The sequence below is a fragment of the Staurois parvus genome, unplaced genomic scaffold (assembly GCF_062004578.1).
Source record: "Staurois parvus isolate SC_StPar_1 unplaced genomic scaffold, SC_StPar_1.0 ptg000632l, whole genome shotgun sequence".
Classification (NCBI taxonomy): domain Eukaryota; kingdom Metazoa; phylum Chordata; class Amphibia; order Anura; family Ranidae; genus Staurois; species Staurois parvus.
Window position 1 is genome coordinate 177,173 of NW_028318428.1, and position 25,575 is coordinate 202,747.

Consider the following 25,575-nt stretch of genomic DNA (forward strand, 5'->3'; position numbering starts at 1 on the left):
ACATTCTGCAGGGTGCCCAAACTTTTGCAGACGCCATTTTTTTGTTTTCTGTTATTTTGAAAGTGTAAATGATGGAAATAAAATCTAACTTTTGTTGACATATTATAAGAATGTCTAAATCGGTAATTTGATGTCTTTTGGAGATTTTTCCATCTTTCCTTGGCTTCTTTATGCACATTAATACAAATTTTTAGCTTGGGTGCCCAAACTTTCGATCCCCACTGTACATCCTAAATGATAGCGAGAGGGATCCATTAACTTTTACCGCTGCCACAGGTCCATTATTTAGTCCTTTTATCCAATTCAGCTTTTTGGGCTCTAGTGCCAAGGCTTCTAACGTATCAAACATAAAACCCCAATCAACCCTGTCAAAAGCCTTCTCGGCGTCTATAGACAGGAAATATTGTTGGCTGCTTCTCCAGCTTTGCTTTTTGTAAAAGCAAAGATCGGAGACAGTTATCCCGTCCCTCTCTTCCTGGAATAAATCCTACCTGATCCAGGTGTATCCAGTCTGGCATCAGCTCTTTCATTCTAATTGCTAAGACTTTATCATATAATTTTGTGTCCGTATTTAACCTCTCTAGCGGTATGTCAATATTTCAGTGCTCAAAGCAGTATATTTGCATGGAAATGTGTTTTTTTTTTACTGTAGACCTGTAATTTTTAGGAATAACTCACTGAAATCTGTCCAAACAAGAGTCTAGTAAACATCCCGGGTATGATTAAAATTGAAAAACGAAATCATAAATTATAATATAATAATCAAAAAATAATAAATGAATAAATGAAAATATTATAATAAATTTAATTCAATATAATCAAACCAAAAACACTAAAATTTCAAATATAGTGCCAAGTTAGCACATCACTGAGCTTAGTTGCAAATTCGTTTTCAGTGTGACGAATTTCCCCACGAATCACTCAATTCTGCAAGTGGTTCTAATTTACTATCGCTGTTTTCTAGCTGGTCTAAAACCGCTTTTGACAAAGGGATGCTTTTTGGACGCCATGGTCTTCTCAGTTTCCAGGCAGAAAACAGTAAAATGCAGGCAGGGCACAGGACAAAGCACCCGGGACAAAATGTATGTGAAATGGTTTTATACAGTAATGTCTTATTATGCGATTTTAGTGTATTTAGTGAATGTCACTTTTTACATTTTCCGCCGGTTCCAGCCCTCGTACGTCCCTCCGCTCGCAGGGACCGGAACCCGTATGCCGGCATTGGCCAGAGGAGATGGCTGGGGACATCGAGGGAGCGCAGAACAAGGTAAGTGAAACAGGGAATCCCAGAGCAAAGCTGCAGGGTAATCCCGAGTGTAGCTCGGGGTTACCGATTTTGGCACTGATAATTAACCCCGAGATACACTCGGGAATACCACCAGGGAGGTTAATAGGTATATGGGTCTATAGCTAGCACACAATTATCCTTTCCCTCTGAGTATATTAGTTATATGTGCTTGCAGTGATTCTTCCCTCATTTGCATCCCCTCTCCTATTGCATTCATATAACCGCACATTTTAGGAACCAGAAGATCTCTAAATTTGAGATAACCTACAGTGAATCCATCCGGACCAGGGCTCTTTCCTGAGGCCATGTTCTTCAGGGCCAGATTAACTTCCTTTGAGGTTATAATTCTCTCCGGGGCAACTAATTTATCTTCTGCTATTCTCTGCATCTCCACCTCCTCTAAATACTTCTGCGTCTCTTTATATCTTCATCCCTTTTTTGATTTCTGGAACTCACAATATATAACCAGCTGTAATATTCTTGGAACCTATTAGCAATATCAGTGGTGGAATACACACTTTCTCCTTTATCAGTTTGGATTTTATCAATAACATTTTTGGATTTCTTTTCTTTTAACGTCCTCATTAAATATTTTCCGGGTCTATTCTCCCACTGATCTTTCTTTTGATACCCGGTCACATATCCTCTTCACCTCCTGTTCCATAAGATCTTTAAATAATTTTAAGGATTATCTTCTGGTGTATATCCATGCCTCCATTCTTTTTATGCAGCTGTTCCAATCTGTATAATTCTTCCGTCACCTTTATCCCCCCCCCCCGTTCTTTTCTTTGCCCCTATTGCCATCAATATTCCCAATATATGCCTTATGAGTCTCCCACACTGGTTACCAATACCTCCTTGGTCTCATTAAACGCAAAAAATGTTCAATTTACTGCCTTATTTTTACTGTTTCAGGATCCTGTATGTGTGTCTCATTTAATCTCCACATTTTTTTTACCTTGCTCCCCACCAACCCGAAGTCTCGCTGTGATAGGAGCATGATCAGAAAAAAAAACCTAAATTTTGGAGTTAACCAACGACTAATTGTCTGTGCTCAATCAATATATAATCCAATCTTGAGTACGTTACATGTACTGGAGAGAAGGTATCTCTTGGATGTTTTACTCTCCACATATCAGCCAATTGGCCTTGGTATAATAACCTCTACCAATATTTAATTTTCTTCCCCCTTCTCTCATTGTACCAGATGACGCAGCCAAATCCAGATCTATGCACACATTTAGATCTGCCACAAGATTGCCTCGTTTATATTCATAGATTTTATTTTGCATACCCTCCAGGAAAGTTACTGGGTTTTTATTTGGCCAGTAATTAACTAATGTGTACTCCTTTCCTTGTAGTCTTCCCTTTCAGGAATAGAAACCCGCTCTGCGTCCTCCACTCTGCCCTCCAAGGTGAAGCTAATTTTTTAAAAACCCAGTTGCAACTCCTTTAGTTCTTAACTGGATAGTACTTTGAATATAACTTAATATTTGTATCGTGAGTTATGTGTGTCTCTTGTAGGAACACTACGTCTATGGAGTATTTGTATATTTCCCTGAGAATAGTCTGTTTTTATCGGGGAGTTTAATCCTGCCACATAAGTCAAACTTGATCAAATTCATTTATAACATTCCTTCTCTAGCTTATCAATTTTCCCACACCACGGACACAGACACCTTAAAAACTGGACCTCCCCCCGCCTCCAACTACCTCCCACCCACCTTACCCTTTCCCCCCCCTCCCCAACTACCTCCCACCCACCTTACCCTTTCCCCCCCTCCCCCTATGACCCCCCCCTCCCTCCCCATACACCCCCCCCCCCCCCCCCCCCAACACCCACATGGCCTACATAGAGCCCTGGAATCTGTTGTGAATTTATTCCACTAGTGACTCCTAATATGGGGTGAGACTCAAGACATGTCCACTCCAATCCCTAGCTCTTAACATTAGTTTGGAGTCTGACTGCATGTCCAGCCAACGGGCTGCACATCTACACCACATTTTCTTCTCTCCCCCCCCCCCCCCCCCCATCCCAACCATCATCACAATGAGGCAGGTTGGTACCAAGAGCAGGGGAGTCCGATATACCAGTGGGGTAGGGGTACATCAGGGTGTGAGGGAAAAAAAAGGGGGGGGGGGGAGGAGAGGCCAAAAATAGAAGTTATATTTCATCCACCACCTTGTACCTAGGGGCTCTTTTCCCTACTCCCTAACCCCCACTCTCCGACTTTATAGCCAACCCCCACACCCAGTCCCCCTACTTCTTACTTGTTACCTGCTGCAATTTTCCTACCCCCTGCTCCCATTGAAACCCTTTGACCACCCTTTAAGGTTTATTTTTTGTTAATCAGGTTTCTCACAAAAGTCACTAAAGTCTTCAGGGAACCTCAATTTTGCTGATTTCCCATCTTTTTAGCCAATCAAGCATGCTGGAAAGCCCCAATTATAACAAACTTTTTTTGCATATGTTTCAGTAGTGCTTTCAAAGATCTTCTTGCCGGTGTCTCTTAACAGATGTCAGCAAATATCTGCAATTGTTTCCTCATACTTTAATTCAATAGTGTCCCGCAGACTTTTCCATATTCTTTCGAAATGATGGAATCGAACTATCACATCTCTAGGACTATCTGAAGCAACTCCTGATGGCCGCCTAATCCTGTGTACTCTCTCAATTTGCAGTTATTCTGATCTTGGTCTTCCCATTATTGGGTTACATACTATCCTTATTTTCTCCTATAGGTCCTCTGCCTGATCTTCTGGGAGGCCACAGATCCCCAATTTCTCTATCGCAGTTCTCCTGGTCCTTTAATTTATATATAACTTTCTCTGTTCTCTATGCATCTGTTCACTCCACTTCTGTCTCCAAATACATCTATGGGGGGGAACTCTGCTTTGCCAAAACTCCAGGGGGTCTCTAGATTGCTTATGCTTGATATCTCCTTCCAAGGGCAGTATCCTTCACACTCTCCTGCTATTCTCTGTCCGTGGACCAGCCTGTCCTGCCCAACCCTTCTGGCTCTCCAGCGGTATGGGAGGTCCGCTCCCACATGGCTGCCAGGCCAACTTCTCCTCCGCCTAATCCTGGAGCACCGGAATCTCTGGGCCCCCAGCAGCCCACAGGTCCTCAGCTGCTCCACAGCACCTGACTCTGCCAGTCACCACCGGGACCGCCCACCCTGCACCCTCCACCTAAAGTTTCCCAACCTCTGGGGCTCTGCTGGTAGGTCCCAGTTATCTCGGGTATCCCAGGGTAGTCAGGGATCGGGATCAGGATCCTTCACTTTTCATACAGACATGGCGGGAGCCCAGAGCACATGGTGCTCACAGCACCATGGTTAAGCCCCATGTGCAGTGCTATGTGACCTCCAAACACAGTGTGTATTATGGCATCCAGAAAGTTCAATTTCTGCCTCATCTGACCAGACTATATTCTCCCAGTATTTCACAAGCTTGTCTAAATGTGCAACAAACTTTAAACAAGCTTTAACATACTTTTTCTTCAGCAACGGAGTCTTGCAGGGTGAGCGTGCATACACGCCATGGAGGTAGAGTGCATTGCTTGTTTTGTTTTTTGTTTTTAAACAATTGTAGCTGCTAATTCCAGGTCTTTCTGATGCTCACCACAAGTGGTCCTTGGCTCTTTGACAACTCTTCTGATAATTCTTTTCACACTCAGAAATCTTGCGAGGAGCACCTGATTGTGGCCGGTTTATGGTGAAATGTTATTTCCACTTCCAGTTTTATGCCCCAACAGTGCTCACTGGAACATTCAGACGTTTAGAAATCCTTCTGTAACCAAGTCCATCAGTATGTTTTGCAACAAGGTTGAGAAGGTCTTGAGAGAACTCTTTGCTTTTACGCATGAGAGGTTTCTTGTGTGACACTTTTTTATAGGCCATCAACTGAGACTGGACCAGCAGATATTTGCACTGACAAGGGGCAGGATTGCCTTCTAATTTCTGATATGGTGTCTTGGTTTTCGATGCCTTTTGCCCATTTACCTATAAAACTTCTGACGTGTTCAATACTTATTTTACCTGCTGCATATATTTATCATTGTAAAACATTATACACTTTCAAATTTTCTGGAAAAAACCGCTTAAAAAAATAATTTTCCCAATGTTTCCAAGGCCTTCCCATCTCTACACTTTACTACTCTATCCATAATGCAGACACCCTAAGGCAGAAAAGTGTTATTGGCTCAATCACCAGGTAGAAAAAAAAATGCAGCCACTGCATCAAAGGATTGGTAAGCTGTATTATACACTTGTATAACACTTATGGTTTGGGTATAAAACTACTTTAATGTCACCTTTGCGCATGTCATCCCTCATCTACAGAATGCAGATGGGAAGGGGTTTAAGCGGTATTAATCCCAAAATTAAAAAATTAATATATTGCGACTTACTAAAGTGGTGGCTGCACAGCAGCTTTAAGTGGGCTTTAACACTAACTCTACCTTTTGCAAAAAAATCACCCACTTTTTATAAACGAGTCTGCAAAGTATAGCAAATGCGATCAGTGAATCGCAGGTGCAACGTACAAGCTCCAGCACTCCTCTCCAGCTTGTCTGTACCACAGTATGTACATTTAGATCAAAGACTGGAAGTGTCAATGGATAACTGAGATGAGACCTTGTAGTTCATTCACAAATCTTTGAATGACTGACATGGCTGTGCAGCCAAAGCCCAACAGCTGCACACAATTCAAAAGTGATAGTTGCCATTGGGACGACCCACACTATGTTGTGGTGGTTGAGTGTGCAAGTACTTTACCTGTTGCATTCTAAATATGGGTAGAATATGGGATAAAAGGTGGAGTTAATCTCCAATGCCTAAGAGGCAGTGCAGCTTCTGTATCATGCCAGTGGTATGATTGCCTCTCAATGGGCATATGATCGGGAGCCTGACTTGCTTACCCCAATCAGAAGCCAGTAGGTGACAGTTCAGTGTCCTGGACCAGGCAATGAGCAAGGCAGTCATGGACACATCTGCAGTGGCTAGATGCTAAATCCCACTATACCTGCCTCCTCAAATGTGTTACACGTTGGTCAAGAAGTTAAAATAGCATTACAGTTCATTACCTTTCCTTAAAGAGGAGCTTCAGTCAGATGTGTGAAAATTAAGTCAGCAGCTACAAAAACCATAGCTGCCAATTTATTAGTCACCTGCCCAAGGATCTAGCGCTACGCCCCCAACCCAGCTGTTTTTTTTCCACCAGTCTTCAATCCAAGGCATAGTAACTATTGGCAGCCAGCTGCGATGTCTTGCAACTTCACAAGCAGCTGCTTACTGCACATGCTGCACTGCACTTTTGAAATGACCTGTGATGTGTCCCAGAAGGCTGTGGGCAGGGTGGGGGGGAGGAAAACTTCCACTTGGATTTCCTACGTAATCCAAGTGGAAATGGGAGAGGGTACCTGCCAAAACTAGGTACCTGCTCCCTCCCAAAAAATACCATCCAAATGTGGCAGAGAAGGGTGTGATGAGGAAAAAGAGGAACTTCCCCATTTGGGTGAAGTTCCACTTAAATGTATGTTTGAGTCTCCGGTGCCTTGATCTGTACATATTGGGGAATCCTCCCATCACAAGACAGCCACAATCGCCCTTAGGAAGCCCATAAATTCAGTTTTTGTTCAACATGCAGGTTTGAATGAAAAAACAAATTGGATTGCTCCATCCACACCCAAGGCGGATGGGGAAATCCTCCCCACTGATCCAGGGAAAAACTAACAGGGTGGTTATACACACGTCAATTGATAGATCAACTACCGTACAATCACAGTATTCATACAGAAATCAAAATTTGGCCGATGCCTTTTGAACCAGATGAAGTTTGAGCCATGTAGGCTTGGACTTTACCAAGGGCTCATCCACTTCATGCAGAAATACTCCTGTCACAATTCGCTGTCAGCAGAGGCTCATGCCTGTGTAGCTTTCAATAGGAAAGCAGAGTGACTGGCAGGAACACCAAGGATTTCACACAAAGGAGGCAATACAAAGAAAAGGATACTTTTTCATACAAGTACATGATACAGTAGGCGCATATCAGGAATATAAAATGACGGGCTTACATATTAAGACCTAATGCTAAACATCTAGGTCAAGATATAATGCAGTAGCTTTGAGCTGACAGTAGATTAGCAATGTTGCAAACTATACCCTGTAGTAATACAAGGTAACATATTGCTTCTTTAAAGCCAAACTGAATTAGGGTTAAAGAAAAATGGGTCGAGTTTTTTTGTAGAAGTGTTTCCTTCCATTTTATGTTTTGTTTTTTTAAAACGCTGCATGTGGAATTTTCACATTGTGCTGTAAGAAGCAGAATGGAGCCAGGTGCTGGAGTAATGTATGCCTGCTAAAACCCAGTGAGAATGAAGATGTCATCCCTGGACTGAAAAGATGGCAACTGCAGGAAGAGGCCTGACAAATGGAGGAAGGCAAACTAAAGCTGGCCATACATTGATTTTTGTACAGCCCATGTGATGAATGTAAAATGACCGATTCCTCCAGCCACACTATACAGCACAGATGAGTGAATCCCACACTGTGGCTATTAAATGTTTTTGTTTATAAACTGTACCTTTTGTATACTGCAATAGTTAGAACATGTCTAAAAGTTGTATAGAATCAAGAATTAGGTGTATACATTTCAGAAAATTATACAGTATCAAATATGTCTATCGACAGTCCAACAGAGGATAAAAAGACCACACTTGACATTGCTTGACTAGACTACAGATATCAGAAAAATCCATAAATCAGGTAGACTGAATGCATGAATACATCCAAAGGAATTACAAAAAACTAAGCACAGAACATCGTACATGAAACTAGGTTGAAAATGTATGGCAGTTGGAAAGCCATATAAGGGCCATTGTCTAGAGTGTGGCTACACAAATAGTGTAAACTTATCTATGTCCGCCTTTCAACAGAAATCCTTGAAATAACTTCCCAGTCTCAGGGAATCCGGAGACTGAATCCTGATGATCACTGGGAAGAATGCGCCTTACATTGTGGTCATTGGGAAGAATTACCCCCTTTAACAGATAGCTAAAAGATCATTGTTGTCAGTGGGAACTTATCGGAGAAGCAAAAACTGCTCAATGCTCAAGGAACCCTTAGCAACTTCTGGAAGAACCCTAGTTCTATGCAACTCTGGCTGAGAAACCCTGATCTATATGATGGAACGTGTCATTGGGGCAAACAAATACATAGGCATGGGTCAAAGGACGTCGTGTCAACAGAGAGGAGATATCAGAAATCGAATTCCATACAGGGTGCAGCTTGTCATTTCCAAATATGGAAAAAGGAACCGGGAGAGGTGCAACTGCAAAAGCAAGATTCCAATCCCCCTGAAATTATAGCATGGAGTTCGGTTGGTGTATAATACCACCTGAATAGCACTTTAAGGGCCAATTCTCTGACAGACAAGGAGCGAGTGCACTTGTAAATTTTACAGACTAAAGTGTCAATACTCAGAGTGCTGCTTCCCACAGTCTTTTACCCACTTCAACATGTATGGTCATTTTTGTGACATGGGATCATTCATCAGAAGAGCATCTAGTGTGAAAATTAGACCTTTACAACTGGGAAAGGATTTACAAATGCTCTCATAAAAAGGTAGGATTCCCAAAGGGGATAATGAGTAACAAGAGGCAAAAAAAGTATAATTTGTAGATATTGAAGCTTTTCCTGGTCCTGGTGGGTAGTTAATTTGCTAATTCAACTATTGTATTTTGACAGTCTCTCCAGCTGTCAAAATACCATATAGTGTCTGACTAGATTCAGAGAAAACTGACAAATGAGACTGCAGGGGAAGGAGTGACTAGGATCCATGCTACAGGCTATGAATTGAGACAGGTACACATCAGTTCATGCAGAGTAAACAGACTTACAGCTGCTACAGTGGCCAGGAGTTTAGCTGGCCATACATGGATTTATATTCAGCCAGTTCATCAGGAACTGGATGAATTTGGATTTATGTATGGTCGTTTCCATAAATAAAGTCAATTTAGTGATCGACTTTTCATTGAACTGGCTTGTTGGTATATTTTTGCTTGATCAGAGAATGCAGCCAAACGGCTACAGCGCTGATCATTCTGACTGAGGGGGGAGTCTCACTGTCAGAATACAAATCTCACAGCAGGGAGGATTTCTCTATCCACGTCGAATGTGGAGATGGGAAAATTTGTTCATTTTTCATTCAGACAAAACAAAAAAAAAAGGTCATGTATGGCCAGTATTTATTCTGAACTGCTGCCAATATAATCACATTGGCACCATCAAAAGATAAATACGTTCACCTTTTAAAAAGAAAATGCTTTTTGCAGGTAAAAAAAATTAGCTTTTTACTTGGAGCCTGTAAAGCATAGCACCCATTAGCAGACTGTGGGTGCCATGCAGGACTCCTGCAGACTTGTCAATGTATTTGCTCGTGACGCAATTATAACATGTTACACCCTAAATTTGGGTATATCATGTTACAAAAGGTACTTATCCTTTAAATATTTAGCAGTTAACTATATTGCCAATGAGCCCTATAAATGCATCCCAACCAGAACCAATTCCTACTATATTTTCAGCAGGATCTGATCAACCTCATTTTACCCTAGACCACATCAAACAAGGCCTGCAGGACGAATTGGGCCCCCCAGGCCATTTCATGCGGCCCTCGCACCTCTCCTGCATCTGGAGCACAACACCCCCAACCCCCCGTCTCAGCTTCCACCTCTCCTCAGCATTCGGAAGCAAAGTTGGCAAAGCAGTCCCGCCAGATCCTGTGCATCACACAACACCCTCCCACACACACCTCAGCAGTCAGCAGAGAACAGAACTCCTACAGATCCTGCACCTCTATACAACTGCAGCACCTTTTTGTCTCTACCTCCTCTGGTCATCAAGCATCCAGACTGCAGCCCTCCGCCAGACCCCGCACTTCATGCTTTCCAGATCCACCCCAGCAGCACCAGGTAAGGGCAGTTCACTGATGTAAGGGAGGGTGGGGGTACGCATTTCTGATTGGGGGGGGCGCACTCGACATCTGATGTAAGGAAGGGTGGGGGGGATACCCTTAACATCTGCTTACAATTTTGAGTGTGCTACATTAAAAAACTGTCACATACACAGCTAGTATCATTCACATGAAACTTTGGAGACTGCTCAGACAGAACACCTGAGCAGTCTTCAATAAAGTTTCTTGTGAATGATACAAACAGTGAGTGACCCTCCTTTTCAGACTTTAATCACTATGAGTGAGCTCTGTGCCAATCTGCACCTGCCCTTAACTTAACTAATGCAATTTTTTAATGTGAGTAGATACATTTATATAATCTTACAGATACAACATGCTCTTTGAGGTCAACCATAATGCTGACGCGGCCCCACAATGAAATTAAATTCGACACCCCTGCCCCCTCATCACCTCCATGTTCATTATTGAAGACCCACGTAACTGACAGCTACAGTCATCTCCTTGTTGCCATATGCATGTGCATTATATGATTATGTAAGCACAAAAGAGTGGAGGAGAAATCAGGAGCAAAATGGTAAATATTGCGATTCCAGGCAGGCCACGGCTATGCTATAAGTCTACAACTGTGGTCTAACAGTATAGATTTGAGGGAGGTGCCCTCTTATTTTTTCTGAAAGCATTTTTTCTCTTTAAAAACCTGTTTTAAACCAAAGGTTTAGTTTCTCCAAATGGACTTCTAGTTTCAAAGCAGAATGATCTTATTTATAACAAACTTACTATTGTAGCCTTTGCATTTTTAAAAAGAATTTGCTCTAGAAGTCTGGGCTCCTCTAGGCTATTTAACAAAAGTGAAAATTATAGCGTTAAGAAAATGTAAGGTGTGAGAAGGCTACCCACAGGCAAGCTGGCATGTGTTATATTTCAAATAAACAAACCATAGCTGACCTTAAAAATAACTTGTAAACATCAAGTTGACTTAAAGTACAACCATTACCTCTTTAGGTTTCTGAAGACAAAAATTACTTATAACTGGTGACAAATGGCTCATGCAGTGTCTAGAACACAAAAGGTATAACTACTCAACTCATATGACCAAGAAACCTTTCTGGGGTAGTTATGTACAATGTACTGTGTACAGGGTCCACATTGTTGCCACAGTTGCAAGACATTTTACAGTTTAGAAAAAGCATAGCTGGTTGCAGTTAAAGGTAATGGTTGTAAAGTACAATTGGGAAAGAAGGCCTCATTAGAAATGTGCTACAGTGCTTTACCCACTTCCGGACCAGCCTGCAGACACCGTACCAGAGGTAGGCTCTCTTGTACAAGCATTTGGAGTGGCTTTATTTGCTTGTAAAAGCAGGAGAGGGACACAATCTCCCATCCCACCAGCCACAATCGGCTTTGATCGGCTCTCCTTTATTGTAAACTGGAAGCAATGACCTGACATCACTTCTGGTTTACTTGGAAACTTCAGCGCCATTTTTAAAAATCTGAATATTCAAAAACCCAGAATCTTGGTGTTTAGAATGCTTTCAAGTGCATAGAATGCTTTCAAGTGCAGAGGAGGGATTCAGGGTTTTATAGACCACAGATACCTAAATAAAATACCTGCCAGATGTATTGCTGTCAAGAGGGGATGTTTACATTCCTTGTGACAGAAACAGCGATAAAAAAATGATGCTTCACTGTTCCTGGATTCACAGCAGTATTGTTCATGTAGACTGTTCTGGCTTGCACTAGAATAGTAAAACATTGCAGGAAAGCCTTGCCAATCATAATGGATTCACAATCCTGTTGCTCGTCAATAACTGCCCACTGCTTTCTGGATTGACCATGCTGGCTCTGTTGCTGATACCGTCCCATTGTGAGATGTGGGGCCAGAGGGAGCATATGAGACGAGATGGATTTGGCTCAGTCAGGTTAAGGCAGTGATGGAGAACCTTTTTGAGCCCGAGTGCCCAAAACTGCAACACAAACCAACTTTTTTATTTCAAAGTGCCAACACTGCAATTAACCACTTGCCTACCTGGACGCATTGACAGACGGCACTGATCGGTGGCACTGCTGGGCATCATTGACGGGCGGCACTGCTGGGCAGCGCTGACGGGCGGCACTGCTGGGCAGCGCTGACGGGCGGCACTGCTGGGCAGCGCTGACGGGCGGCACTGCTGGGCAGCGCTGACGGGCGGCACTGCTGGGCAGCGCTGACGGGCGGCACTGCTGGGCAGCGCTGACGGGCGGCACTGCTGGGCAGCGCTGACGGGCGGCACTGCTGGGCAGCGCTGACGGGCGGCACTGCTGGGCAGCGCTGACGGGCGGCACTGCTGGGCAGCGCTGACGGGCGGCACTGCTGGGCAGCGCTGACGGGCGGCACTGCTGGGCAGCGCTGACGGGCGGCACTGCTGGGCAGCGCTGACGGGCGGCACTGCCTCTAGGCTATTTAACAAAAGTGAAAATTATAGCGTTAAGAAAATGTAAGGTGTGAGAAGGCTACCCACAGGCAAGCTGGCATGTGTTATATTTCAAATAAACAAACCATAGCTGACCTTAAAAATAACTTGTAAACATCAAGTTGACTTAAAGTACAACCATTACCTCTTTAGGTTTCTGAAGACAAAAATTACTTATAACTGGTGACAAATGGCTCATGCAGTGTCTAGAACACAAAAGGTATAACTACTCAACTCATATGACCAAGAAACCTTTCTGGGGTAGTTATGTACAATGTACTGTGTACAGGGTCCACATTGTTGCCACAGTTGCAAGACATTTTACAGTTTAGAAAAAGCATAGCTGGTTGCAGTTAAAGGTAATGGTTGTAAAGTACAATTGGGAAAGAAGGCCTCATTAGAAATGTGCTACAGTGCTTTACCCACTTCCGGACCAGCCTGCAGACACCGTACCAGAGGTAGGCTCTCTTGTACAAGCATTTGGAGTGGCTTTATTTGCTTGTAAAAGCAGGAGAGGGACACAATCTCCCATCCCACCAGCCACAATCGGCTTTGATCGGCTCTCCTTTATTGTAAACTGGAAGCAATGACCTGACATCACTTCTGGTTTACTTGGAAACTTCAGCGCCATTTTTAAAAATCTGAATATTCAAAAACCCAGAATCTTGGTGTTTAGAATGCTTTCAAGTGCATAGAATGCTTTCAAGTGCAGAGGAGGGATTCAGGGTTTTATAGACCACAGATACCTAAATAAAATACCTGCCAGATGTATTGCTGTCAAGAGGGGATGTTTACATTCCTTGTGACAGAAACAGCGATAAAAAAATGATGCTTCACTGTTCCTGGATTCACAGCAGTATTGTTCATGTAGACTGTTCTGGCTTGCACTAGAATAGTAAAACATTGCAGGAAAGCCTTGCCAATCATAATGGATTCACAATCCTGTTGCTCGTCAATAACTGCCCACTGCTTTCTGGATTGACCATGCTGGCTCTGTTGCTGATACCGTCCCATTGTGAGATGTGGGGCCAGAGGGAGCATATGAGACGAGATGGATTTGGCTCAGTCAGGTTAAGGCAGTGATGGAGAACCTTTTTGAGCCCGAGTGCCCAAAACTGCAACACAAACCAACTTTTTTATTTCAAAGTGCCAACACTGCAATTAACCACTTGCCTACCTGGACGCATTGACAGACGGCACTGATCGGTGGCACTGCTGGGCAGCGCTGACGGGCGGCACTGCTGGGCAGCGCTGACGGGCGGCACTGCTGGGCAGCGCTGACGGGCGGCACTGCTGGGCAGCGCTGACGGGCGGCACTGCTGGGCAGCGCTGACGGGCGGCACTGCTGGGCAGCGCTGACGGGCGGCACTGCTGGGCAGCGCTGACGGGCGGCACTGCTGGGCAGCGCTGACGGGCGGCACTGCTGGGCAGCGCTGACGGGCGGCACTGCTGGGCAGCGCTGACGGGCGGCACTGCTGGGCAGCGCTGACGGGCGGCACTGCTGGGCAGCGCTGACGGGCGGCACTGCTGGGCAGCGCTGACGGGCGGCACTGCTGGGCAGCGCTGACGGGCGGCACTGCTGGGCAGCGCTGACGGGCGGCACTGCTGGGCAGCGCTGACGGGCGGCACTGCTGGGCAGCGCTGACGGGCGGCACTGCTGGGCAGCGCTGACAGGCGGCACTGCTGGGCAGCACTGACAGGCGGCACTGCTGGGCAGCACTGACAGGCGGCACTGCTGGGCAGCACTGACAGGCGGCACTGCTGGGCAGCACTGACAGGTGGCACTGCTGGGCAGCACTGACAGGCGGCACTGCTGGGCACTGATGGATGGGACTGCTGGGCAGCACTGATGGGCGATACTGATGGGCAGCACTGATGGGCGACACTGCTGGGCACTGATGGATGACACTGCAAGCAATCTCACCTCTGGCAGCGTCGGTGTGGCTTCCAACCCAGCAGCTCAATCCCATCCACGCTGAACACGTTGCCCCTGGCCCCGGAGCAGTGTGGGAGCCTCTTCCTCTCTTCCGCGCCCATCCCCGGGTACATCACCCCTGGTGCCAGAGCCGCATTGGAGCAGTTTCCTCTCATCCACACCCACCCTGGCCCCAGAGACATGTGGGAAATGTAGTTTGATGGGGATCCAGTGTGGACGAGATCTGGATGGCCGGTCCATGCGCGCTCATCATCCTCTTCTTCCTGGCGTGCCCACTGAGATGGCTCTGCGTGCCAGCTCTGGCACGCGTGCCATAGGTTCGCCATCACTGGGTTAAGGTAAAGGAGTTGCTTATTTCGGAGGTTTGTGCACCACATCGTAACAGATTTGGCTTTTTGTAGACTGTCAAACACAAGTCTTAAATATACTTTAAAATACATGGGCTGGTAATGGTCTAGAAAGTATAAAAATCAAGATAGGTATAGAATTGTTGCAATTAATCACTGACTTTATGCCAAACATTTATGGTGGCTACATGATTTTATTTTTCTATTCAGTCAAATTTGCAAAAAAAAAAAAAAAATAGGATGAATAGACATGACTTTAATTCCAATCGGTTTATACTCTATTTTAATCGGATTTGATTAAACAGTCAATCTGTCAGAGCAGAATATTGATCTGTCGGCAGCACTGAGATACTTTGTTCATCAATACAATCGATGCATGTTGGAATACAATGTTCATGTATTTTGTGCAACTACCACAGGATACAGTATAAATTCTCCAACCAGTAGATGGCAGTGTAACTTTGTAGTTGCATCTATAGTTAAACTTTTCTCTAGAAAAAAGTACCTGTTTTTACTTGTAGAGCAGCAGCAGATAAACACATGTAGACTAAGAATACAAAAGGGATAACAGGCGCATAGTGTGGCAGTCCATGTATGTTTGATGAGTTCCAAATGGGCAGGGGTAAGGGTAGTCCAGTAGATACTAAGAGCAAGCTGCATAAGAGCGAAGCATAACTGCAGAAGGGAAAGAAACAACTCAAGATGCTGCCGCCGATTGCTTCCACACAGTGCCAGCTTCTTCACGCCCCCGACATGAGGTCTCCCGGGCTCCGCTTGCCCATCTGCGGGCTTGGCTCGCCGTCGGCTAGAGGGGAGGGAGAAGAGAGGACAAGTCCGCTCCCCTCCCCTTCTTGTGCTGACCTGGAAGTGATGTCACTTCTGGGTCCCCATTGAGAGATTGTAATGCAATCCCTCCGGAAAGAGCAATCCCCAGTGCAGCAGAGGGGAGACATCCAGGGTCTTTTAGACCTTTGATGTCTCAGAGAACCAGTCATAAAAAAAAAAAAAATCACAAAGCACATACCATCCCTACGCCAAAAAAATATTGAGGCCCCCACATATACACGTAAACTTAAAAGCACACGCTGGAGTGCCTACGCATGACACCGTTGATTGCGATACACGTTACATATTGCCACGCACGCCAGAATGATAGCAATATTTCTAGCAAAAGACCACCTCCGTAACGCTAAACTGGTGACCTATAAGGAGCTTTAAAAGTGTCGACCTATAGAAAATATATAGGGTACTGAAGTTCGTCACCATTTCACAAGCACGCACAAATTTAAGGTTTGACAAGTTTGATATCCATTTACTCACTGCTACCTCATCTTTTAGATTTTACAAAAATAAGGCAATTTATTGCTTTTTTGTGTCCTAAAATTACCTTGTATTTTTTACTGACATTTTGGACAGGGTGAGTGAAACTCAGTTTTAAGTCGCCATAAAGCCTCATTTTTAAAAGCCCCAGACATTCCTAAAATCACCTCCGATTTAAATACGGTTTTGGTTAAAAAAAAATTTTTTAATCTGGACAAGAAGATTGTCATGAGGGACAAGTAGATTGGGGTCCCAATTTAGTCCCTGGACAAGTAGTCCACACCCCTGCTTTGGCTCAAGTAAGCAACACATTTGGCAAAATGCAGTGTATTGAACATGTGATAACAAGCAATTCTCAGAAATCATGGCATAATATTTCAAACTAATGTACCATACAACCCAGAGCAAAACAGGGTTGCAGAAAGAATGAACCGCACTCAATGAAGAATGAAGTGGAAGAACCATGCTGTTTGATGCAGATATGCTAACCACAAAAATGCGGGGAGGCAATTTTGCCCATATCTCCAAAATAGACTGAGAAAACTATGAACTGTGGAATGGAAAAGACCATATAAAATTTTTTGGAAGCAAAGCCTACGTGCACCTCTCAAAGGAAACTGCGCAAAGGAAGGTGTACTTGTGGGGTACAGTGAATCTTAAAAGTTTAAAAAATTCTACACCAAGACACAAACTTAATCATCAGAAGTGTAATTGTCGAAACTTCAGGGCAGGGTGGATAAAAATCAATGATTTTTTAAAAAAAAATGAAAAATCAGATTTTTTTTTGATTTAAATCGGATTTTTTTGATTTAAATCGGATTTTTTTTTATTTAAATCGGATTTTTTTTAAATAAAATGCTTTTTGGAGGAAAATATATTACCATCCAAAGGTTATTCCATCATGAAATAAAGATTAGTTTTTTAATTATGTAGAATAAGGCTGTATATGTTTAATTTTTTTGGTAAATAAATTCCATGAATCCATTCACAATGTCCTGCTCTTCCAGAGGTTTTTGTAAGATTATTGGGCAGTTTCTCTGCCTACAAGATATTATCACAGATGCTTGGTTTACTTTTGCAGTTCTCAAAACTGAATTTGACTCAGCGGAGATCACATGCCTCTTCTTCACAGCAAAAATGTTATAACATGAACAGAGTTAAGAAAAAGACCTTAATCCTAACTTCTACAAACCTATGAATACAGAATCAACCCCTTCAGTGCTAAGTTTCAAGAAGTTCAGTGAATAGAAACAATATTTTTCTGATTGTTTGGAGTGGAATAGATCTCCACAAGAAGAAAATGAAACTAAGTGAGGAGGAAGGGGCTGACAGTCTGTTTCTTAAAATATATATTATTTTGTTTAGCCAAATTAGTTAAACATGGATGTTTAAGCAAATACCATATGCTGGAATGTTATTGTTTCAGTTGAATAAATCTATTTAATTATTAAGGTAATGATTATTTTTCTCCTTCCTAAGTACAACAGAAAAGTTGTCCAAATATGAATGATTAACCTATTAAACTGGGGATAAAAAAACTAATATGAAAAGTTGTTATTCTAAAAATCTTCATCTACTTGCATATTAAAGTTATACCAGCAAGAATTAGTCTTTATGTAGAAAACTAGGATTTAAATCAAACCTTACTGATTAGTGATTTAAATCAAATCCACCCTGCTTCAGTGTGATCAAAATTTCATGACCACAAACGCTTCAAACTGAGGGAAATTCCACTTCAGTGTCACATGAAGATAAGCAAAGTGACAAACAGAAATGAAGGCAGACAATCCAAATATTGTAATAGAAAAAACCAGGCCACAAGAGGCTTCAATCAGGAAATCTACCAGAAGCAATAAAGGCATCCCAACCAAATATGCTGGACATAGAGAAGTGAAGGAAAGATGACCTCCACTCATCTCTAAGCCCTTAGAGGACTGGAGCAACTTTACTACGTCACTTCCAGAGCCTTGTAAACAAAATGTATTTCTTTTTTTTAAAGCACTAGATCAATGCTTTTGTTGATCTAATGCATTACATTGTACAGGAGAGATGTGGGGTCTTATTAACCCCATATCTCTTCATAAAGAGAACCTGTCACTGCTTATTTTTAATCTAAGGGATGCATGCATTGTGATAGGCCTAAAAGTGGTTAAAACTTTTTTTTAAAGGGACAGTAAAAAAAATATATAATAAAAAAAAGTTTAAAGTGCCCCCATCTCCACGTGGTAGTGTAGTGGTGAACGCATACGTAGGCCACGCCCACATATGTAAACTGTGTTCAAACCACACATGTGCGGTATCACCACAAACAACAGAGCAATAATTCAAACACTAGACCTCTAACTTTAAACTGGTAACATCTAGAAATGTTTAAAGCGTCACCCATGGAGATTTTTAAGTACCGTAGTTTGACGTCATTCCATGAGCTGGTATCTATTTACTCGCCATAACATTTAATATTTTACAAAAAAATTGGGGTATATTGGGGGTTTTTTTAATCACAAATGTTTTTCCAAAAAAATTGCGTTTGAAAAAAATTTTATTTTTTAAAAACTGTCCATTTCGTTTTTCGGCCAAGCTCATCCTAAATTTTCGGTTTGGGTACAAGAATTTTCATTTCTGTGCGCCACTAATTTATAGAACCCAGATGGGACTAATTGATGAGTGGGGGTGTTGGAATACATTGTTAAGGTATTTTGTGCACCTACCACCACAGGATACAGTATAGATATATTCTTCAACCAGTAGATTGCAGTGTTTACAAGTCTGTAGCTGCATCTATGGTTAAACTATCTTCTCTATAAGTTTCTATTTCCTGTATGCAGAGAAGCAGCATATAAGCATGTTGACTGTGCACGGTTCTGTAGGGTTATATACAGAATCTCTAACAAGGTGAGAATACATCGTAGAAACATGTGATCAATAACTGATAGCAACTTCACCACTTGACCTCCGGAAGGTTTTACCCCCTTCATGACCAGGGTATTTTTTTGCTATTCAGCACTGTGCTACTTTAGCTGGCAATTGCTTGGACATGCAACACTGTACCCAAAAAAAGTTTATACAATTTTTTCACACAAAGCTTTTTTGGTGGTATTGATCACTAGATTTTTTTTTGCTAAACAAAGAAAAAACAAATTCTAAAAAAAAAAAAAAAAAGTGTTTGAAATAAAATTTTGCAAACAAATCTTTCTTCATACATTTAGGCCAAAATGCATTTTATTACATCTCTTTTGTAAAAAATAACCCAAATCAGTGTATAGTCTGCAAAAGTTAGTCTTTAAACTATAATATATATCTGAAAATGTATCAATTTTGATGTCCTGAAGGTTTATTTTGGTTCTTTAGGTTAGAACAGTACAAATACCCCCAAATAACCATGTTTTGCAATGTAGACTGTCCATTACCTTATTTAGTAAGAGGCCTGTATTAGTATTTAGTAAGAAGCATGGCAAATTTTTCAAAGTTATAATTTGGTCACAATTTTCTGGAAAATGAATTAAAGTTAGTTTTTTCTGTCACTTTTTGTACATACGGTCACCAGAGCGGTACAGGGTCATATGACTGGTGTGGCGGTGATCAGGAATACAGACTGGTGACAGTATGTAAAAACATTAACAGTTTATACTTTCAGAATTTTTTCGTTGTCACCATGGATTTTTTTTTTTACACCGATTGCTTGTTAGTGATTACTGTAACAGCAATTATTTGAACGGTCATAAATGGCTCTCCTGACTCCTTGATTATTGAGAAGCTGTGATTGGCCCACCGGTATCACATGGTATACAGTGGTGTGACCCAGGTACCATGTGATGACTGGTGCAGGGTTGTAGTATTTTTTTGCCTTTAGCCCTGCTGCGGTTAAACAGCAGGGCTCATCTGTCAGGTGGAAGCATTGGGGCAGCAGCGCTGCCGCCCGATTACTTCCACACAGCCCCCAGTGCCAGCTGCTGCCCACCTGCGGACTTGGTACTGGTTCAGTGGGCGTCGGCGGTATGCTAGGATGCGGTATAGAGGAGAGGAGAGCAGAGCAGATATGTCCACTCCTCTCTCCTTGTTCTAACCCGAAAGTGATGTCATTTCCAGGTCCCCGTTGACAGATAACCAGCCATTGAGGCCAGAAATGAATGTAATGCAGTGCGATGTGCACAGCATTATATTCAGTGGAGCACAAGGGAGACATGCATGATCTTTTAGACCCCGGAGGTCTCCAAAAAGAACCTGTCACCAAAAAATCATAGGGGACTTTTTGTCCCCTTAAGAAAAAAATGGTTTTCCTTTTTATTTTCAAAAAATGTATGTTACACCCAAGCATATAACCCCCCCAAATTTTTCAAAGCCCCCCACATATGTACACATGTACAAACATAAAAGCAGATGCTGGGGTGCCCACGCATGAAAACGACGATTGCGATACACGTTACATATTGCTGAGCACACCAGAATGAGAGCAATAATTCTAACACCAGCGCTCCTCTGTAACGCTAAACTGAAGACATAGAAGGGGATTTAAACGAGTCACCTGTAGAAAATATAGGGTACTAAAGTTTGTTGCCGTTTTAAGAGCGCACGCAAATTTAAGGTTTGACATGTTGGATATCTATTTACTCAATGCAACCTTGTCTTGTACTTTACAAAAAAAAATTGGATAATTTATTGCTTTCTGTGCCCTAAAATTAAAAGTGTATATTTTACTGAAATTTTGCATTCCCTACACCTTTGCGATAATATTGTGACATAAAAATTTGGAACTACCACTATTTTATTCTCTAGGATCACTGATTTCAGAAAATATATCATGTTTTGGAGTTGTCTTCAGGCCTTAAATGATTTTTTTTAAACTTGTGCAAAAATGGCTCTGGCAGTGAAGGGGATAAAGGATAAGCCTGACACTCCCCTTTCCTGACAAGCACCCTATTGGTGCTCAATACACTGCAAGGTCTATACCCTCCCTGCTAGTCTGCTGGAAACAGGCAAGGAAGGGAGGAGGAGATATACAGCGCAATGTTAAAAATATTAAATGTTTAAGTTGCCATAACGCCCCTTTTGTATTTAAAAGCCCTAGACATTACTTAAAGCAGATTTAAATACGGTTCTGGTTAAAAAACATTTTTCTATCAGATCAAGTAGATTGTCATGAGGGACAAGTAGAATGGGACACAGATTTAGTCCCTTGACAAGCAGTTTTTCAAAACTTTCCACACCCCTGTGGTGACCAATCAGATCACAGTAGTCAATGTCATGAATTGATTCCTTTCATGGCTCTCGTTTCCTAGGCAATATGATCGAACAGTGATCACATGGTTTCTGAGCCGCTCACTGCAGCCCAATTGAGAGCACTGTAATCCGCTGTGTCCAGTGGACCACAACATGCTGGTACATCACGGTGCCTGGATAAGCCACTGTTACTGTTGGCCGGCCAGCAAGCAGTTAACTAGCAATCAAAATCTACTTTCATATGCGTGGCATATCAATTGAATTTTAGATTATTCCTGTTAAAGATCGATGGGAAAAATATATTGATCATTTATCTAAACATGTATTGCCACCATTAGAGCCATAGAAAAATTATGGTACAAAGGAAGGATCCCATTGATTGTTGTCTTCTAACCACAAGTGGTAGGAGGAAACAAAGGTAGACGAAGATTTCCATTTCTTCCACTGATTTTGTGTTCAACCTTAACCTCCTTGGCGGTATGATTCCTTCTGATTTTTTGTGCTGAAAGCGGTACCATTTTTTCGCATGGAAATAGTTTTTTATTGTAGGCTGTAATTTTTAGGAAAATTTCCCCACAAATCATTATCACTCAATTCTGTAAGTGGTTCTGATTTACCATCGCTGTTCTCTAGCCGGTCTAAAACCGCTTTTGACGTAAAGGGACGCTTTTTGGACGCCATGGACTTTTCTAAGTTTCCAGGCAGAAAGAACAGACAAAATGCAGGCAGGGCACAGGGCAAAGCACTAGGGACAATATGTATGTGAAATGGGATGAAACAGCAATGTTTTACTATTTAAAATTGAAAAAAAAAAAATGACATTTTTTAAATTTTTTAAATTTCCCGCCGCCGGAAGCGCCCGTACGTCCCGACGTCACGGGGACCGGAACACAGAAGCCGGATGCCGGCATCGGCCGGAGGAGATGGCCGGGGACGCTGCAGGGGACACATCGTGGGAACGAAGGACAAGGTAAGTGCTGCAGGGACCCCCAGAGCAGCGCCGCATGGTAAGCCCGAGTGTAGCTCGGGGTTACCGCTTGTGGTATAGAAATTCTACCCCGAGCTACACTCGGGAAAACCGCCAGGGAGGTTAATAGGTCTGTATATAGACTCCTGCAATAGATGACCAAGTCATTTGTAGTCTAGTGGTATTTCTCTAAGGCACATTATAAACATTAATGCAGTGCTGTGAAAGGCACCCAAATGTACCTTCAACACATTTTTTTTTTGTGAAATTTTTTCGAGGATTAAAACCTGTGTTCGTACAGCTGTGTTTCCATAGCGTAACAGGTGGGTCAAGCCACATGAACCACCCCCTCATTCATGCTGTAGAGGCCAGAGGACCTGTGTGAATGGGGCACTTGACTTTTTTCCTCAGGCCATTCATTTCAATGGGCTGCCTAACGTGTAGGAACATGAAAAAATACTGTAGGCATAATATTTTAAAAGTGTGTTGCACCTAACCACACATTAGTGTGGTGCCATGCGTTTTGGTGGCTGTGAATGCATCTGTGTTTACGGTACCAGCACACATCTTTAAAGGGCATTGCTTTTCTTTTGCTGTGCAGGAAAATGCATGCTCTTGCATGCGTTTCTGCAACACATATGGTGTAAACAAGTTCCTTAAAGCCAGTTCACACTATAAAAACGCAGTCTAGATGTGTTCAATGCATTTTTACATGTTTTTAGCGTATTTAACCACTTGAGCCCCAGAGGATTTACCCCCCTTAATGACCAGGCCTTTTTTTGCTGTTTGGCGCTGCACTAATTCAAATGATAATTGCGCGGTCATGCAATGCTGTACCCAAACAAAATTTACGTCCTTTTTTTCACACAAATAGAGCTTTCTTTTGGTGGTATTTTATCACCTGTGCGCTTTTTATTTTTTGCGCTATAAACAAAAAAAAAAAACACGAAAATTAAAAAAAAAAAAGATATATTTTCTACTTTCAGCTATAAAAAATATATCGTAAACTCAAAGTTAGTCATAAATTTAAGCCAAAATGTATTCTGCTATATGTTTTTGGTAAAAAAAATCCCGTGCATTAGCGGGCAAACTGGCGCTATATGGGAGGGGCGCTAACAATATCGGAAGTCACCAGTGACACTAATACAGTGATCAGTAAAAATCTGTTCACTGTAATCAATGACACTGGTGACAGGGCAGTGAAGGGGTTAACGGGGGGGGGCGATCAAGGGGTTAAATGGGATTACTGGTGTACTGGCGGGCAAACTGCCACTATCTGGGAGGGGCGCTAACACTATCGGAACTCGCCAGCGACACTGATACAGTGATCAGTAAAAATCGATTCACTGATCAGTGACACTGGTGACAGGGCAGTCAAGGGGTTAACTGGGGGGGGCGATCAGGGGGTTAAATGTGTCCTAGGTGTGTTCTAACTGTGGGTATGTGCTGTTTTACTCACTTTTTGTATGTCTTCTTCTCTGTCTGGAACGGAATGTGTCCAGGCAAAGAATGACATCATATCGTGTTCTGTGTAAATGTCAACACAGGACAGGATAGGGACCGATCTGATTTCAGCCAGACATCACTGGCTGAAATCGAATGATTGATCCCTCCGGGATCAAATGGTAAAACCCGTGGGTCGGCGGGAGCGTGCGCGCGCCCCCTGCCGGCGAAAACGTCGGGAGCGCGGAACCCATTTTAAAACGTGGTTTTGCTCCCCAGTGCCGCCCTGCACATGTATATATACAGTGGCAGGGCGGCAAGTGGTTAAGTTCATTTTTCCCATTTCTTCAAATTAGGGACATGTGCATTCCAGTGCGTTTGTGTGATGTATTTTACAGTGTTACAGTACAGTTCTGTGCAACCAGAACGCACTGGGACTGCAAGCACTGATGTGAACTATGACATTGACAAACATATAACCTACTTTCTGTGCATTTTAGATACAGAAAGAAAGCAATTGAAACATGTAGTGTGAACTGGTCCTGAGGGCTGGTTCACACTATAGAAACACATTCAAGATGTGTCCCAGATGCATTTTGCATGCATGTTTTTGACGCGTTATTGGCACGTTACGGTGTGTTTTTGATGCATTCCAGTGCTTTTTTATGCATTACAGTTCATTTTTCCCCTTCAATTTAAATAGGGATATGTGCATTCCAGTGCGTTTTTGGTGTTCCAGTACGTACAGATGAGTTTTACCTGTTTCCAGTACAGTTCTGTGCAGAAAAAATGCAGCATGTTCTTTTTTTTTCCTGCATCCAGAACGCACTGGAACTGCAAGCACTGATGTGAAGTATGACACTGACAACCATATTCCCTACTTATTGGATGTGCGACTGCGTTTTGGATGCAGAAAAAATGCAACTGAAACACATGTCGTGTGAACTGGCCCTAAAGGTTATTATAGGTCAGGGAATGGGACTGACCAGGAATTGTGAACGCAATCAGACAAGCAGTGAGATTCAATTAGGAATCTTATAATGCTGCTAGATTTGAGCTGCAGGTGATAGGAGATTGGACACATTAACTAGATCCATAAATTCTTAGAGTTGAGCAGTGATGTATAGATTTGCAGAGGGAACAAGTGATGACAGTGGGGGTTAAGTTGTATAAGGCTCCATGTACACGGGACACTTCTCAATGATGGAAACCGACTGCTGGAAAACGAAGATTAAAAAACGTCAGTTTAGCCACGTTTGCATACCGCGTTTAGAAGTGTTTGCATTTAGAAGCATTTTTTAAAGTACCTCAGGAGACCTTCCAAAACGCCCAGAATGCACTGAAAAACAGTAACAAATTAACTATTTCAGACATTTTGAGAGAAATAGCGAGCAGAAGCAGAAAGCAGTATTTGTTGAGATTAGCTGTCTTTATGGTGTTTGGATGTGTTCCAGCTTATTTCTGTGCAGAAATTATTGCAGCAGTGTCTAACATTTTCTTTCATACAAAACCTCAAAGTATGGTGTGCTAGGTCCATTTGAGTACTGCAAAAACACTTTGCATGCATTTTTCATGATGAAAAAAGGCTCTGGACAGCATCTGGAAATGGAAGAGGTAAAACAATTTTTCAA

At 42.6% G+C, this 25,575-nt stretch overlaps 1 protein-coding gene across 8 annotated transcripts in view; it reads right to left on the minus strand.

Annotated features, from left to right (window-relative positions):
- Positions 1-25,575, minus strand: part of LOC149449311 (ELAV-like protein 2) — a 231,504-nt gene that overhangs the window by 175,644 nt on the left and 30,285 nt on the right. The window lies entirely within an intron of this gene.